Here is an 18,309-nt window from a genome sequence, read left to right as displayed (position 1 = left end):
CAGAACTCTGCCTTGAGAATCATCTCCATCTGTTGAGAATCATCTCTGTCTCCACTTTCCCAGTGTTTATCGTGTGCTAGAACTGCGCTTGCTGTTTTACAAACCAAAGGGTCCCTCATGTGGTCCTCCCATCTACCCTCTGTGGTGGGTACTCTGGTGGTTGTTGTGTAGATGCGTTTGAGACTGTAGTTCCTTGAAAATACAAAGCTACACTGGAATGGCATCCTAGTATCTGAAGCGATGAATGCGCCTGCTCGCCCCTCTCTCTCCCACAACCAGCCTTTCTGAACATGAGGCCGTGCCAGATTTCTGACAGGTCAGGTTACAAAAGTTCCTTGGTTAAGCCAGTTGTTTGTCACTCTGAGCACATTTCCCCATAGAAACAATGTTATGTTGAGATTGGGTTCCCAGGCTAAGCTACAAGAGCCAATTAACCCATTATGTATCGAGTTTTGGGAGACAGCTTGGCAGAACAGACGCAGCTTTGGTTAGAAGCCAGAAAGGCCTGAGTTCAAGCCACAGGTCAGTCACTTACTTGCCATGTAGTCTGGGGCAAGTCATTTAGTCTCTGTGCCATCGTTGCTTCATCTTGCATTGGGATGATATTATCTACCTTGCAGGGCTGTTGGGAATATTAACTGGGAATGGGTCATATGACACGCCATCGAATAATGGCACAACTGAACTCCATGGCCACGTATAAAACTGGCTTTGTGGCCTCGTGAGTTCGGAGTTCCAACTTGAAATATAAGTGGTACACCTTTCTTGTCAAATTTGGATTGGAGGACCCTTTCCTGGGAAAGGGACATGGTGACTCTTGTGCCCTCAAATCCCTGGTGACCACCGTAGAGTTCTTATCAGAATGGGGCTGGAGGTGCCAGAGGGAAGTGGGAAATAGCAGAGGTAGGGAGGTGAGTCGGGGCACAGCGTAAGTACGCATCGTATTTCTTCCTTCTGTTATAAAACTACATGATCATCTGGTTACTTCTTCCTAAGTTTCCTGTGCCTTCCATACCACCAACCAGCTGGACACCTCCTGGTCAGAGTTAAATACGGACTAACTAGCTCCCTCCTGGCTTCCTCTACCTTTTAAGTCATGAAAATGTTAGCAAGGGAAGCCAACGATTCATTAGATGGGGCAGATGCCTGGATAAATATCCCCTTCCCATCCCTATTTCTTCTTCTTCCTGTGCCAGTTTTCAAAATCTTAACTAGGAAAGCATCAGCCAGAGCCTCACTCTGCCCGAGAAGACTGTAGTATATACACTGCCAGGAAAATCCTTTCTATTTTGCCCTTTAGAAAAGCTCATCCATATGCTCTCGGCTTTGCTTCCACTCTGATGTTTGTGACTTCTGATACTTGTGTATGCACTCCTAACACCCACTGCAGTGGCTGTGATCATGTGAACCTGTCACCCTCACAAGCATAGCATTCTGCTTGCATGTTCGATCCTAACGAATCTCCATGGTCTCGGAGATCATGCCCGCTCCCCTGAGAAACCCAACCTGCTTGCTCTGCCCCCTCACTGTGCAATTGGCAAATGTGTCCCCACTGTGGATGTGACCCCGCTGCTCCTCCCTGCCAGTTCCTCGGGAGAACTGCTTGGCACCTCCTCTGCCAGGCTTCTTATTTCTAGCTCACACCTGCTGCCCCTCCGTGGGCTGTGATTTTAGAGTTTCATTTGAACATTCTACTTTATCCCCTTTAAATCGCATTTGAAAGCACTCCTGTTTGGTCCTCAAGTCTCTGGCCAAAAATATTCCTCTTGGTTTATGTGACAAGCTCCTGATTCCTGGCCAGGGGCCTGTCATTCCAGCATCGAGATCCATGGTCCAGGAGAACAGTCATTCTCAGATCGGCTACAGAGCAGCTCTGTGTTCCCCATACATGCCTGTTTCTTCTAAAATTATGACTCATGGCTGAGGAAGAGACTTCAGCATCACCTCTGACCCACGTCCCTTAGTTTCCTACCTGAGACACCAAAGTCACTAGCAATACTGACCAGGATTCTTCTGGATGTGTTATTTGCTTCCCACACCCACAGGCATGAGGGAGAAATAGTCTATGGGTTATGTGAGTATGTGCACTCCTTTTGGTCTCTAATGCAGGGGTTTCACCGAAGTGAATTCAGCAAAATACTGATTTCAGATGATTGCTCTGGGGTAGGGGAGTTCTATGGTCATGTAGATTTGGGAAACTAAATATCTTGCTTTTGCAGGGTCTCAGTAGGTTAGAATCTATATTAAAGGCTCTGTAATATCATACAGAAAAGAAATACAATAAACCTGGAATTTCCCAAGTGTATTTGATGATCGTCCTCCTGTGAGTTTCCTTTTCACATTCCATGGAATGCACGTTAACCAATGCTACTTTGATACACGCTTGAAGCAGACAACCTGAGAAGCTACTTTATTGGCTCTCGTGAAACCTCATGATGAGTCTGTTGGCTGTCCTGCTTTCCCTTCTCCGTAAGGTCCAAGTCTATTCTCCTTGGGTACAGTCTCATACTTTAATTTTTTCTCCCAAATAGGGATGGGGCATTTCCTCTTTATTTCCATGTCATATCTATCTATTGGTCAGACTCTGACTTTGCTTTATGTTCTCTTGACCTTCTGAGTCCCTTTTCTTTCTGGATCATTTCTTTTAGGGCATCTAGAAACCCTTCATCAATGCAAAGACACTGATCTCTTAAGCTTCCTGAAGCCCATTCATTTGCTCCTGTGGTAGGAGACCAATTTATATGTGCAGTACCAGTAATTTGTGACCAAGGTCAAGCAAGAAAAATAAATAATAATGGTCCTTCACCACATCCCTAGGTATATTTCTTAAGCATCACTGTGACAACTTGGAGGCCCATGGATCTTATGAGGCCAGGAAAGGTGTTCATTTGACTTGCACTGTGGTTTTTAAAATTGGAAGCTTTAAAGATTATACACACACCTGGATCCCAGCTTCTCTTGAGAAATCAGATTTATTAATACTTGGGTAGCTTTCCAACCTAGCAGAAATTGGCTGGAGCTGAGTGCTGGCTGCTTCCATTATACAGGGCACATACTCTCCAGTTTGCCAGAGTCCCCACCACTCCTGACAGCCTCACGCTCTCTCAATTCCCTCACTTACATTAACTGCCTGGCCTCTGCTGCCATTTGGATTTGTGACCCCTCACAGAGACCTTTGTAGTTTCCTCCTGGACATTTTCCTAAGAGCTGCCTCAAATCTGTCTTCCCCACTTCCTTCCCCACCTGATTCTTCACATCTGAGCTGCTCGTGCCTTTGGTTATGAGTCCTAAGAGGTATCTAATGCCAAGGACTGAGGCTTGGTATTTACACTGATCATGTACACAGAAATAAAATATCACCCCAAGTCCACCTCTTCTGGAGAAAAACTATTTTCAGTTGTTTTGTGTTTATAGGTCAGGCACAACATGGTAGGTTTATCAACTATTTGAAAATCACAGAACATCAGGTAATGAACTTGCTTTAACTACTGAAGAAGGAGCTTAAGCTCATGTTTACCTTTCCCCTTAATTTTCCACTTTGCACAAATGATGGTTATTATGAATGCTACCATTCTATCAAGTCTTGATTATTAAGGGACAAATTACCCAGTCCTCAAATCTCTTTTTTTCTAATTCATTGGCTTATTGTTAACTGCTTCATTTTTCTTTAGTGTAGTTATCGCTAGTTTGGTGGAGAGCAAGATTGTAAGTACAAATCATGAACCAGGCCATTAGCTCAAATCCGAGGGTGTCCTGTTGTATTATCTTTACCTCAACCCTGCACATGTCTGCAGAAAGTCTGATGATGAGCAACCTCTATTCTCCTCCCTGCTCAAGTCCAGGGACAGGTGATATAGAAGAGGAAAGGGACAACCTGATTACTTAGAATGCTAATTAATAGGACTGTTTTGATAGCTCCAATAAAGGTTTCACTAAGACTTAACAGTTCGGGGTTTTAATTCACTCACAGTGTTCTTACCACCTTTTGCCCCGTGGTAATCCCAAGCTAGAGATTACAGACACACTTTCAGCCCATTGAGTTCAAAGGCAAGGTAAGGCACTTGGCTTGATTGGCACTTTGGAATGCTCTCCAAAAAGGTCCACTTTCGAGATTAAAGGGACTCTTCATTCAACAGAAGACATCTCGTTACTAGACAATGAGGAATTTCAATCTAAGTGTAGGTTCAATAAACACGACTATTTAGCAATTATTTAAGTCCCTGATGCTTTAGCAATCTGAGGGTATAAGTGCCTTCTTGGAATGAGGAGAGGCTCTCTTTCATTGAAGAGCATTAGAAGCTAGGGAAAATACTTTCTTAGTGAAAGGTGAAGTGGTAAAGCCAAAAGAAAAAGGAAATTAAACACTCCTACAATCTTCAAAGTAGAGATCTATAATCTTCAAAGCAGAGATGTGATGATCCCTCTCGCAGGGGTGTTTACAGAAGGATGCTTACGCTGGGAAGAGGGTAAAACCTCAAGTCCTGTCCAAAGCTTGGAGTCTGTAAGTTATTATTACAGATAAGAGTCTTTATCACTTTACACTGGAATGAGAGAGTCTACAGTGTACTTGCTTATGTACTGCTGCATGTTCTTACAAATTCCCATCATAATCAACAGCATGACACCAACACCTTGAAGATTTCAAATCCATTCATTTATCTACTCTAATTCGCAAAAGCATCACCTGAGATAATTGTAATTTCCATTTTACACACTGGGAAGTTAAAGAATCAGAGAAGTGAGTGACCTTCCCAAGGACAGAGAATAAGTAAGAGAAAGGGTGGGAGCTAAAACTCAGTCCTTCCGACTTTGGATGCAGTGAAAGAAGCCTAGTTATTAGTATCTACATTTCATGGAAGGGGAACACAGCCTAACATATGGAGTTGTAAAGCCATTTGCCCAGGGTTTCTGAAGAGATAATATACTTATTTCATCAGCGAGTTACTGAGTTTCCTGAGGAGTACAGAAAAAGGCTGCTTTCACAATTTCATCTGGCCAAGTAACAGATGCATTAGAATTGTCTTTAGTAAATGTTGATTTAAATGAAGGATTAAAATTAATCACTCAAATATTTCTTGAGAATACCTATTGTTTTTCAATGGCTTTTTAATAAAACAGGTGCAAATATGAAAAGTTTAAGGAAAATATATCAGACTGAATATGCTAATCACACCAGCTCTACATATAAAGATGGATGCTGGTTTATCACAGAGATGCTCCTAATGCAAAAGGACGATAATTCTCCAAAGTTCTAATTAGTCAGTATAACAGAGGGATAATAAACTCTGATATTTTTTTCTTTGGAGATAAAAACAAAAAGCATTCCAAGCTAAATTAAAAAAATTTTTTTAATGTTTATTTATTTTTGAGAGAGAGAGAGAGAGAGAGAGAGAGAGCGAGCACAAGCAGGGGAAGGGCAGAGAGAGAGGGAGACAAAGAATCTGTAGCAGGCTCCAGGCTCCAAGCTGTTAGCACAGAGCTGACGCAGGGCTCGAACCCACAAACCATGAGATCATGACCTGAGCCTAAGTCTGACACTTAACCGACTGAGCCACCTATGCTAAATTTAAAGGCCACCCGAGCCAACGTCTGCATGAGAGAATCTGAGGAACAGAGAATGACATCTGGAATTTTTGTCAATATGGATTTCTACCTCCACAACCTAACAGCGTGCTTCACCATTCAGGGCTTGTGACACAAAGCTCCGTGGTTGGTTTCCACAGTTTTTCGGGCCCTTTGACGTACGAACTCCCTTAGATTAGCAGAACTGATTCTTGTTCCCTCTCTCCTGACAGCTCTCTTCCTTCTGTCTCCCTGAGGGTTACCTTCTCTGTCTCTGGGTCTCTCTCTGACCTAACACCCTGTACACCCATACATTCAGTATAAAGTTCCCCCTGTTTCTAGGAGCCCTGAAATTTTGGCTCTGGAAATACTTCAAAAGATAATTCACTCCCTCACTGACCTATTCAAAAAGTATTTGCTGACTGACCCCCTTCCCATCCACTCACTCACCTGTAGGATAAAGTGCAAACTCCTGTGCAGAATGTTGAGATCCTGCCACAGCGCTCTCCCACCTGCCTTTCCACCTCACCTCAGAACCATCAGCCCCTCTCCTCACATCCAGGGTCCTCTCACCCCTTTGCCCAGCCTGCATCTCTCCTCCTAGCATGCACCCAGCTCCTTCTTTACTCAGGGCATTCCCATTCTCTCTCAATCTCACACTCAAATAGAACCTTCCTTCTGAAGTCTAATCCCACTTTCTCAGTTAGGTGCTTTCACAACACTCATTATTCTTGTCTCCATGTTAAAACAAAGCCTGCCATATTAGATTTCCTTCTTTTGTGAGGGCTTGAGGGAGGGTTAGTGTGGTTGGTTAAACTGTCTTCTCCAAGAAGCTTTGTTGAAGTCCTAACCCCAGCACTGGTGAATGTGACTGTATTTGAAAATAGGGTCTTTGCAGATGTAATCAAGTTAAGATGATGTCATACTGGATTAGGGTGGGCCCAATCCAATAACTGGTGTCCTTATAAGAAGAGAGGAATCTGACAGAGACACAGAGATACAGAAGGAGGATGCATGTGAAGACGAAGGCAGAGACTGGAGTTTTGCAGCTACAAGCCAAGGAATGCCAAGAATTCCTGGCAACCACCAGAAGCAAGAAGAGAGGTATGGAACAGATTCTCCCTCAGAGCCTGGGAAGGAACCAATCCTGCTGACGCCTTGATTTCAGACTTTTAGCCTCCAGAATTGTGGAAGAATCAATTTCTGTTGTTGGAAGCCACCCAGTTTGTGGTCATATGTCATGGCAGCCTTAGGAAACGAATACAGTTGGTGATAGCTTCTGTACAAGCTCATCTTCCCAACTAGCCCATGGGCTGCTGGAAATAGGGGCTGTGGTAATCCATATTTCCTCAGTCCCTGCACAATACTGACACCAAATAGATGCTCAACACGTTTGGGCCAAATGAGGGAACATGCACAGCAGCATTCTTCTGCTTTTTAGGTCAGTGGATCCCCAAAAAACGGTTCATTTCTCTGAGTAAGCAAGCTTACGAATGAGGTGGAGAAAGAACAGTGTAGCCTCAGAACAACGACGGATAGAAGACAAGGAGGAAAAAATCAAAGTGGGAAAAAATGTATCAAAAACCTTGTAGGTGGATTGTAAGAGAAAGTGGAGGCCAGGGCCGGGATTGGTCAGCGAGGGAGTGTTTCGAATATTTTGGACTGTATTTGGAAACAAGCAATAGGTGATGATTAGGCCCCAGAAGGAGATGCCATACTAGACTGAGGAGTTAAGGGCAGAGTGGGCTAGGGGAGAGCAGTGGAGCAAGCAAACGATAAGGCTGGACTGGTGTTTGGGAGATGTTTATAAAGGGTCCCAAAGGCAAGGCAGGCGACTTTAAATTCTATAAAATGGGGCATGGATTGTGACAGCAGGTGCTTGTGCAACAGAAACAGGATAGACACATGGGCAGCTACCAAACTGGGGGCCTGAGAAGAAAGAGCATCGAGATGGCCAGGGGGCTGCTGAGGCAATCCTTAGCGGGGGCATCATGGGAACCAGCTGGGAGCTGAGGAACAATAGGAGGCAAAGGTCTCCTAGGGGATACCCCAGTTGCTTGTTGGGCAGGAAGCAGAGGACTCTCGTTTGGCTCACCCCTGGGGCTCAGAGAAGATGGTGCGTTTGTCATCCCAGATGAATGAGTCTGGCTTCTGTTTTTAGAAACCCTTTGCAAGATACTCCATAACTTCTCTCAATAACTCATTTTAGCCTTTAATGGGTCTCCAGGCCAGGAGATTCTTCCTTTCATCCAAAATAGCAATTCCTCACTTGAGAAGCATATTTCCCCCCCTCTCATTCTTTTCTGAGCCGAGATGAAAAGTAAGAAGGTGTGGTCAGTATTTCCTGTTGTGAGTCCTTCACAGAGCCTTCACAGACTTTTAGCCTCCAGAATTGTGGAAGAATCAATTTCTTGATTGAGGCCAAGTCCCAACACATTCTCTGCTCCTTCTCTCCAAAAAACAAAACAAAACAAAATATATTTTGGCTTATTGAAGGTTTTCTCATGGGGCCGCTCATTGTCTCCGTGGTCCTTCTCTAGTCTCTTGCTTGGGTGCTTCCTTGGTCACGGGCACCAACCTGGGCATGCAGAGATGCAGGGAAGAGCAGCAGTATAAACGGAGGCTTCAGAGTCAGACGGAGGTTTTAATAGCAGCTCCCCTGTTACCTAGTTGTATGTTCTTGAGCAAGCTGCATCACCTCCCTGAGCCTCCATTTTCTCATCTGTACAAGGGATCCATAATATTCACCTTATACTTGGAGAGCTGTGCCAGTTAAAAGTAAAGTGTACATGAAATGCCTGAAAACATTTAATAAACAATGGCTCCCACCGTCGGTGTAGGCTGGAGCCATCCTGATAACATCGGGAAAAACCACCCTTCAAGGACCTTAATAAACACACTGATAGTATGTGCGCTTAAACAACAACTCCACCATTACATAGTTCGGATGGCCACGCCTACTACCTCTGCTGGTCACGGAAAACACAAACTCGTCTTACTCTAGCACAGGAAAACGGAGCACAGGAGGAGGAACTGTGCTAAGAGATTCGCATTTTCAAATTTCCCTTCCACCAAAGTAGAGCTGCAGAACAGATCAAGTGGTTCCTTCACCTGCAAAGTGACAGCTTTAAAACTCTCATACTGACTGAACAAAATCATTGGGATTTTTTTTCTAATCAGAGAAGACTCTCCCTGCAGATAAACTCCCTCTAATCAGCTCCTTTCTATCCGCCTCCCTCCATAACCTGTACATGCTACTGTGTTAACAGTGTTTTCAACCAGTGTATACGGTGTGTTCTCAAGTAAGCAAAATTGTGCAGTGGGAGCAGAAAGAAATATGTTACAATGCTAACAGTGTTTATTTCCTGGGGGACAATATTATTTGTTTTTCCACACTAAGCCTTAATTACTTGTATAAAGAAAAACTGCTTAAGGAATGGTACGTGTAACTTTACAAAAACCTGTTATCACAAATATTTAAAAATATGTTTATCAAGTCAACTGCTGAAATGCGCCAAAATGATACTATTGTTTCTCGGTGATGGTGCTACGAGTGATTGGTTTTTCTTCGACTTTTCTAAATTTTACAAATTATTTACAATGCGATTTCAATGTATTATGTAATGATACTTTATGATATAGTATTAAACTCCATAATGCTAAATGCATGCAAAAAATTTTATCGAGATAAGTGAAGAGAAAAAAAGCGTGTCATATATTGCTACAGTGATGATTCATATCCTATGACCAACAGATATTTATCTGTCCCTCTCAGAGAGTCATTAAATAGCAGAATTTTAAGGGTTTCTGAGTCATCTAAAATGACTATTGTTTGATGTAGGCTCTGTCTTTGTAATAATGAGAATATTAATAATAATCTAGCATCAATGTGCCAAGCCTCTGTAATAAGCACTTTAAATGAACTGCTTCATTGAAACTTCAAAATAATACTATGGTACTTAGGTAAGGTACCTGTAGTAGGTAGAATAATGTCCTGAAAATGCCCATGTTCTAATGCCTGGAAGCTGTGAATATGAGTATGTTAGTTTGTATGGCAAAAGGCAATCAAAGTTACAGGCGGAATTGAAATTGGTGGTCAGCTGACGTTGAGATGGATTTATCTGAGTACGTTCAGTATCATCACAAGGATCATTTTAAGTGGAAGAGGGAGGCAGAAGGAGACTATATGAAGGATGCCATGTCGAGAACAATTGGACTGGCCACTGCTGGCTTTAAAGATGGAAGGGGAGGCGGTGCCTGAGTGGCTTAGTCGGTTAAGCGTCCACCTTCAGCTCAGGTCATGATCTCACAGTTTGTGGGTTCGAGCCCCGCATCGGGCTTTGTGCTGACAGCTCAGAGCCTGGACCCTACTTTGGATTCTGTGTCGCCCTCTCTCTGCCCCTCCCCCACTCACACTCTGTCTCTCAAAAATCAATAAGCATTAAAAAATTTAAAAAAAAAGATGCAAGGGGGCCACAGCTAAGGAATGCAGGCAACTTCTAGATACAAGAAAAGGTAAGGAAATGGATTCTCCCCTTAGAGCCTCCAGGAAGGAATGTAGCCCTGATGATGCCTTGAGTTTAGCCCAGTGAGACCTACTTCAGATTTCTGACCTCCAGCACTTAATATGTTGTTTTAAGCCACAAAAATTGTGGCAATTTGCTACAGCATCCATAGGAAACAAATATAGTATTACATTCCAATTTTACAGGTGAGTAGACTGAGGCTTAGACGAGCAGCTTGATTGAAGTCACATGTAATTCCAGCATTTATATCCAGATTGTTTGACAATAGCACCTGCACGCTATTGTGCCAAGCTTCGGCACTTGGCCCCACTGGAGCCCCAGATGTTTGTCCAGCACCTGCCTGAACATTTAATACCTGAAAATGCACTCCCTGGTGGTCCTCTGCACTTGAGGATGGTTCTAACTGGTAGAACTGATGTCCTATGTTTGGTGCTTAAAGTGGTCTTTCTAGTTATTTCCCCCATTGATCTATCATGCAAAATAACCTAATTCCTCCTTCATGAGAAATACTTTTTAAATATTTGAGGTCAATAATCACTTCTCCCCAAGTCATCTCTTCTTTGGATGAAATAATCCCAGATTCAGCCTTTCCTTATAAGACATTAAATTCCAGCACTTTCCTGACCTCTTCCCTCTGGAAAGCATCCAGACTGTCAACACCCATTTGAGGACCTAGCCAGTTCTTACCTTGCTTTGAATTTGTGTGCTTTGATTTTCTTCCATGAGGTTATCACTCTGACCTTAACCCTTCTGAACTTGAATATATATTACATCTTGAGCTCTTTGATGGAAATATTTCTAAAAATCAATCAATCAATCAATACTGATAATTTTCGGATTATCTGGCCTAAAGACTTGAAAACATAGCCTGCTTTCAAGTTCCTTTTGATATTATCACAAACTGATTCCACTCTTTGTTGACATGAATCATACCTTTCTTGTTTTAGCCTAGCAAGGGCTAGAAGAAAATGCCTGTTAAGCTATAATAAGGAACTGTTCTGGCAAACCAGCAACTTTGTAAGGAGCCTCGAGATATCATAGGCTGCTCCTGTGTATCAGTCTGAGAAGTTGTGCTATCTGTTCCAATGCACGGGGGAGACAGGAGGAAAATGAAGGAAATGTGAAGATTCAATGTGATTTCATCAGATTATTTAAAATACTGTGAATTTTTTTAGGGCAGAGAGACCTGCTCACAAATATTCATAACAGCCTCCTCAAATCTTTGACCATTCACAGCTCTAAATGACCCATGTTGCTATTCCCTTGTTTCTGCAAAGAATCAAGGGCTGACTGTAAACAAATAAGACAGCCAAAAAACAAACAAACAAACAAAAACCCCAAAACCAAACCAAATCAAAACCCTGGACTTACGCAACTGCATAATGACGAATGCTTGGTGAAAAAAACATGAACCCATATTTCACTCATTTCACTCCCTGCGTCTCTTCCGAGGAAGGGTGTGGGGAGGGTGGGGAATAAAACATATTTGTGGGCTAGTATATAAACATTCCAGTAATTAAGTACGCTGCTCTGTCAGAACTGACTTGAAGAGTCAAAGGCACTTGAACACAAGACACAAGGTTTGCATTTCCTTTATAAATACTTATGGGAGTAAGAATAAAAATAGAAATGCCACAATCAACTTCATTTGGGGCTTTTCTGAATTCCAAATGTTTGAAAAAATCGTGTGATATATTGAGGGAAACAGGTGCAGACAGTTTGAACCTCCAGGTACTTAGGGCAGGTGTCTCTTGGGGGGCCAAGTAGTAGACAAGGAGGAACAAAACCAAATTCAGGGCACAGAATGAAGCTGCCAATGGTGAGGATTTTCCACGCTGCTGTGTCACTGCTGTTGTACCTTTATGCTTTGGGAAAGTCAAACATCTGGGCTGTAACACTGGGCTACCTCACAGGGCTCCTGGAAAGAATAACTTAGAATGGTTTCATTTTTTAGCTAAAAAAAGTAAATCTTATGTAAATGGTGATACAGTCTATGCTTGTGACTACAGAGCATACTACAGGTATTCAAGAGAGGAGGCCCTTTCATTTCCAGAATTGTATGATTTGAGCTTTGCCGGCCTCTATTTTCCCTCCCACAGAATATCTCTGTTAAATCCAAAGTAGGAGAAGAGGTGCTCAGTGGGTGAGGCAAGAGTCAGCATGAATGGAGGATCATCACGTCTCCAGTGTCTGACTGCCTTTGGCCAACCCCCTACCCACCAATGGTGCACTCCATGGTTCCAGCTGGTAAGCCCTAGGTATCCATGGAGTCCACGGCACCTGCAACTTCCCCTTACTCACTCCCACCCTGTTTCTCCTGTTACCATGTCAGCTGGGGTCCGTGACCCCGGTCTTGATCCTGTCTCTAGGCTGAACTTGGAATCTCTGGTATTCAGACCCCACACCTCTGCCTCTTGAACACTCATGGAGCCTATAAAGGGAATTTTCTCTACAGATCCTATCCTATAGAACCCAAATCAATCCTGGCCAATTGATGCTATCCTCCCATCCCCTAGGAGAGGGGTTTGGACAGATTCAATGTATCACAGATGGGGTCTCCTCCAACTTTTAGTTGGCCTCCAACTTTTGAGTTCAAGGGCCATTCCAATAAAGCAAAGACCACTGATCGAATCCCACTAGCCACTGTATCAGAAAAGCCTTTTATTGGCAATTTGTGGCGATGCTTTCCTCATGCTTGTCATTGAACAATTTTCAATAACATGTTTATTGATTACCTACTGTGTGCCATGAACTTACACATGATCTCATTATGCTTACAGCAAACTTGCAAGATTTTCAGGGGAGGAAGCAAAGGATTAAAGAGATTAAGTAACTTGCCCAAGGTCACACAGCTAGTAAGTGCCAGGGCCAAGTTTTGATGCCAATGTAGACTATACCCTGCTGCCTCATTCTATAAATATCTGTTAAGTGCTTAGTTATTTGCAAGATGTATTTCCAACCTCTTAAGGTCTCAGGCTACATTAGGGCTTCTGAGGGAACCCCTCATCAACTACTCCATGGGCCTGGTTCCAAGAAAGCTAACACTCCAGAATCTATTAATTACCCGAGGGCTTTTGGGAAAGGTGGTCAGCTTTTGGTAGGAATGAAGCACTGTTTCGGTCCCTTTGAAGGGCCTAACAGGAAATATCTTGCTTCAGCCTAAACTGCTGAGGGACATATTCAAGTGGATGGCACTCAACAGGTTTGGAATAACACATTCCTCAAGTGCTCTGAGTTTCTGACCAACAACGAAAAAATTCCACAGTTAGACTTCTCTTTCTGGATGCTCAACCACAGTGACATCGCAATTTGGTAGCTTTCATGTATATATCATATGTACACACATATAAAATGCCTCACAGAGAGCTAATCCAGAAACTTCATGGAGGACTGGTTCTTGGATATCAGGAAGACTTTAGTGGTATCATCAGCTCATCTGCTAATACTGACTACTGCCTGATTGAGGTACTGATAATCCCTTTCCTACTCCCTAGTTGAAGCCCTCTTTCCCCCATTCTTTTACCTTTATTGCAAACTTCCCCCATCCCTGTGAGTCCTAGCAAATGTGAGGTTTACTGAAAAACTAAATTCTTCTCTCCTTGCCAGGGCCAGCTCATGGGAGTGAAATCTGCATAGCTGCAAGGAGCCCCACACTTAGAAGGGCTCTGTACTTGTTTTAATTAATGCTCTGCTGTCACTGACTTGGAATTCTTAATAATTTTGAACAAGGGATCCTGTATTTAACATTGCACTGGGTCACACAAATCACATAATCGGTCCTGCTCTGTGCTGTGGACATTGAGATAGGGAGAAGAGTCATACCACATAAGTTAAGACTGGACGGTGTACCTGTTGTCCCCTTTGGAACTCAGCAGGCATTTTCCCATGAGAGGCAATCCTCAGGTGGATAGAGTTGATAAAAGCTCTACCCTCCTTACCCTAATATTTTCATGTCTAAAATGGGGATAGCAGCACTTAATTTGCATGTTATTCTGTTGAGTGGGATCATGCATATAGTACCCATCAGAGTGTTTGATATTTAATAAATGAAATCCATGGGAGATATCAGGTACAGAAAACAGAGTTTGAACTCTGGAGGAGCTAACTTAGAATTGCATCAGCTCTGGCGCTTAAAAAGATGCATGACTTGGAGCGCCTGGGTGGCTCAGTTAGTTAAGCGTCTGACTTTGGCTCAGGTCATGATTTCATGGTTTGTGAGTTCAAGCCCCACAGTGGGCTCTCTGCTGTCAGCACAGAGCTGGCTTTGGATCCTCTGTCTCCCTCTCTCTGCCCCTCCCCTTCTGAAGAATAAATAAACATTGGGGCACCTGGGTGGCTCAGTCGGTTAAGCGTCCAACTTCGGCTCAGGTCATGATCTTACTCTTACGGTTTGTGAGTTCGAGCCCCACATCGCGTCAGGCTCTGTGCTGACGGCTCAGAGCCTGGAGCCTGCTTCAGATTCTGTGTCTCATTCTCTCTCTGCCCCTCCCCCACTTGTGTTCTGCCTCTCTCCATCTCTCAAAAGTAAGTAAATGTAAAAAAAAATTTTTTTAAATAATAAATAAACATTTATAAAAAAAAAAAAAGATGTGACTTCCGGTGGGTGACTTGGCTTCTCCCAGCCTCAGTGTCTTTATCTGTAAAATGCCTTTATCTAATATTTGCCTTGTAGGGTGATCATGGGATTTCAGTAATCTAATGTATTTAAAGAGCCTAGTTTATCACCTGGCACCTGGTAAGAGCTCAAAAAATAGTTGGTTTGGTTCCCTTATAACACCATTTCTGTACTCTAAATTCATTTACAGGTGATGTAGGGATACAACCATTAATTAGTGTCTTATACTACCCAAATTCTTTTATGCTATGTGACCTACAAAATGGGACCTCCTTGTATGTGAAAATCACTTTGTAAAAAATATTTGAAGATTATTCTTCCTTCTTTGCTAGACTGTGAATTCCCTGAAGGCAAGAACCGGGTCTTATTTACCCTTGTAGCCTAGAATACCTTCTAACACATGTTAGAATCCTCATTTAAATCAAATCTGTCTTCTGTATGTGTATGCCAACTACAAGATGATAATTTTCATAATATTCCTAAGTTAACAATGAATTATTAGCCTGTCGATGATTAGGATGTACAGTGTACCAAATACAGCCCCATCTCTGCCGTTAAAGGCCTTTCTTTTCCTTGCCCATCACACATGGCTCACGTTCCTGCATCCTTGGGTCTGGTTCTTGCTCCATTAACAAAGCTATTTCCAAGAGGGACATAACTCCGTTTTGTACAACCAGCTACCTTCTCTGGCAACAACCTGTGGGGAGAAGCCACTGGAGGAAGAATTTCCTAAAACCCCAACCAAAACTCAACCCCCCTTTAAGATTCAAAGAAGCCTCAGAATGGTGACTTTTAGCCATTTGAAGGCTATGGGTCCCTGTGAGAGCCTTCTCATTGTTATGGACTTTCTCTCCTGAAAATTGTACTCAATGTCTTACATACAATTTCAAAGTGTTTTCAGAGCTCCTGCAGCCTTTGTACCTCAGGTTAAAAATTCTTCTGAGAAGAAAACTGAATGAGCAATGTGAAAAATTCGAGCTTCCTGATAAATGCTAGCCCTGTTCAAAACACACTGCCAAGTTCAAAACAAAACAAAGCAAAACAAAACAAGTTACAACACCCTAGATTGAACCTCAGGGTTATCCCTGAGGGCCCAGGCCTGCACCTTAATGGTAAGGGCATCCAGCCAAGCAGTGACTACTCTCTGGAAAACCTAAGTTCAGCCGAGTAAAATGAAGCCTTGTTTGATAATATCGTTTACATTTCCAAATCCCGGGTATCAAGCTTTCTTCCTATCCCTTGTGGCCCTTCCTAAGTTTAGCCGCTGGTGTAATGGGGTAACCATGGCAACAACCACCTGCCTATTTAAAACCATCTCCAAAGCTAAATAAGGAAGCCTGGGGAAAATGGCTGCTCGCCTGCCTCTCAGTGGACAAACTGGGCACTCCTGAGTACTTTCAACATGAGCAAGCAAGCACAGGAGAAGCAGCATGGACTCAAAGTTCTTACTGGGAAGGGTTCTAGGACCTGTGAAACAGGGCCCACCTCTATGCCACTATGTTTCCGCTTACTTGCAGATACATAGATTTACACACAAATCTGGGTGCCTGGCATCCCAGGCCACCACACCACCTTGACCTCGACCAGGGCAAGGGTGTGCACCTCACTACAGAGTAGTCTTATTAATGGAACTGGGGGAGTGGGAAGGAAAAACAGTCACCAGATCACCAGGAAACGTGCAATTGCAACTGTTTTTTCTCCCCTGATAGAAGTATCTTCCTAATTGTGTTAATCATGTGAATAATTGAAGATGACTCTATTTATATCATACATTGACCTATTGATTTCTGGAATATGGAGAAACTTCTCCCTCCCTCTGCTTCCTCACTCTCTACAAACTATAGGGGCTTTGCTTCTTCCCTGCCAAGAGACCAGCACAGCTTGCTCTACCCCAAGCATTCTGCCTTCTCTCACTCCTTGTTATCTTTTTGTACATTTGGTTCTTTTGGCCTGGGCAGCCCTTCTCTTCTTTGTCCACCTGGCAAATACATCCTTGTTTTCTGGTCTTGGCATCTGTATGGTTGGAAGCCCCAACCACACCAAATTCCGTGCCCTTGCTTTGTGTTCCTTCCCATAGGTTACCTCGATTCATATCACTTAACACAAGTCACTATGCATGTCTGCAGCACTGGATGGTCAGTCCCTACACATGGCTCTCCAAAACACCTACAGAACAGTGCCTGGCATAGAGTATATTTTCAAAAGCTAGTGTTGAATGGATGCATGAACAGAGCCCTTACGGATTTCGCAAGCATATGGCATCTTAACAAGTACATGTGTATGACTATGCATAAGGATAGCCCTGTGAAAAGAGGACCCAAAAAGTCTACAGTGGACAGAAGAGAAAGAAGATTTAGTGTGGATGTGAGAGTGACACAGAAGGTCAGCTGATCTGTGAGTCTGTGTTTGCAATAAGAGTGGGGCTGGACCCACTCTTAACAATCACCTGTTAATAGTGACTTGTGAGTTGGGCACAAGCTGTGTGAGACAGCCAGATGGAATATTCCTGGGACAGAATGCCCACCCTAAGGAGACAATGAGTTCAGCTATTGGATCCCACAGATCACTTTTCCTGAAGCTGAAGTATGTTACATTAAAGACTTTCTTTTTCCCAGTTAACCTCCCAGGCATTGAGGTCAGGGGAAAGGAGTAGGGATGAAAATGGTGGCGCTCTTTGGGAGTGTGAGGCTTTAAATAGATGTCTTCAGACAAGGCTGGGCCTCTGCTGTGAAGAGGATCCTATCTGCTAACTAAGTCACTCCCTTCAGGCTCAGTCTGCATTCTTCCTACCCACCTGCTTGAGGGTGGGATGGGATCCAATGGTCATCTTGAAATGGCACAACAAAGAGGAAAAAAGATGGAGAACCAAAGAGAAGAAATAAAGAAGGAAGAATGGAGAAAGGTATTGCAACAAACCCAGGGGTAGCTATATGCCAGTCAAACTCACTTCTTGCAAATTCGCTCCTGCCAGCAAGAAGGGCTTAGTTTTGTTTGCAAAAGATCTGGTTTTCTCTCTTCTTGTACTTTTGGACCTAACATCCAGGCTACACACAGGGTGCACAGGCTGAGGCTGGAATGTGCTGGGCTCCAGGTCTCACAGCGCCAGCAGGGGCCTCCCTCTGCTGCCCCCTGCTGTCAGGGGACGCAGAGGCGCCGCCCTCCCGGCCCTCCGGTCTCCCTCCCTTTGAGACTGAGAGAAGCTAAGGCCCCTGCCCTTCTGCTTGCCCCTCCCCAGAGAAATTCCAGGGGGCTGGGGCTGCAGGAGCTTTCCGTCTAGAGAAAGCGGCCAAGCCCCCGAAGAGGGTTCCAGTTAGCCAAGAGCAGATCCCCACCCCTCAAGGCGGGCACGCCACGCCCTCCTTGCCAGCCCCGCAATCCCTCCCTCTGCACAGCATCCTCTGGGAGGGGAGGGCAGGTTTCTGACAGTGTTTTCTGCTTGGAAATGGAAACCCTCCTTCCGGCGACGGCAACGTGGCAGGAAAGCGAAGTCCTTGGGCGGCCGGGCCAAGAACGTTTGGGTGAGAGCAGGTGGAGGCCTCTGTCTGGCCAGCGCCTCCAGGGGTGGGAGGGGCCAGCGGGCAGTGCAGCCGGGGATGCAGCCTTAGG

At 43.9% G+C, this 18,309-nt stretch overlaps 1 protein-coding gene across 8 annotated transcripts in view; it reads right to left on the bottom strand.

Moving 5' to 3' along the window:
- The window catches only part of DGKG (diacylglycerol kinase gamma), a 213,148-nt gene that overhangs the window by 77,768 nt on the left and 117,071 nt on the right, over window positions 1-18,309 (bottom strand). The gene's annotated exons all lie outside the window — the stretch shown is intronic.

This window comes from Acinonyx jubatus, chromosome C2, assembly GCF_027475565.1.
Source record: "Acinonyx jubatus isolate Ajub_Pintada_27869175 chromosome C2, VMU_Ajub_asm_v1.0, whole genome shotgun sequence".
Lineage (NCBI taxonomy): Eukaryota > Metazoa > Chordata > Mammalia > Carnivora > Felidae > Acinonyx > Acinonyx jubatus.
The sequence above is the reverse complement of the archived record's forward strand: the minus strand, read 5'-3'. Positions and strand labels throughout refer to the sequence as shown.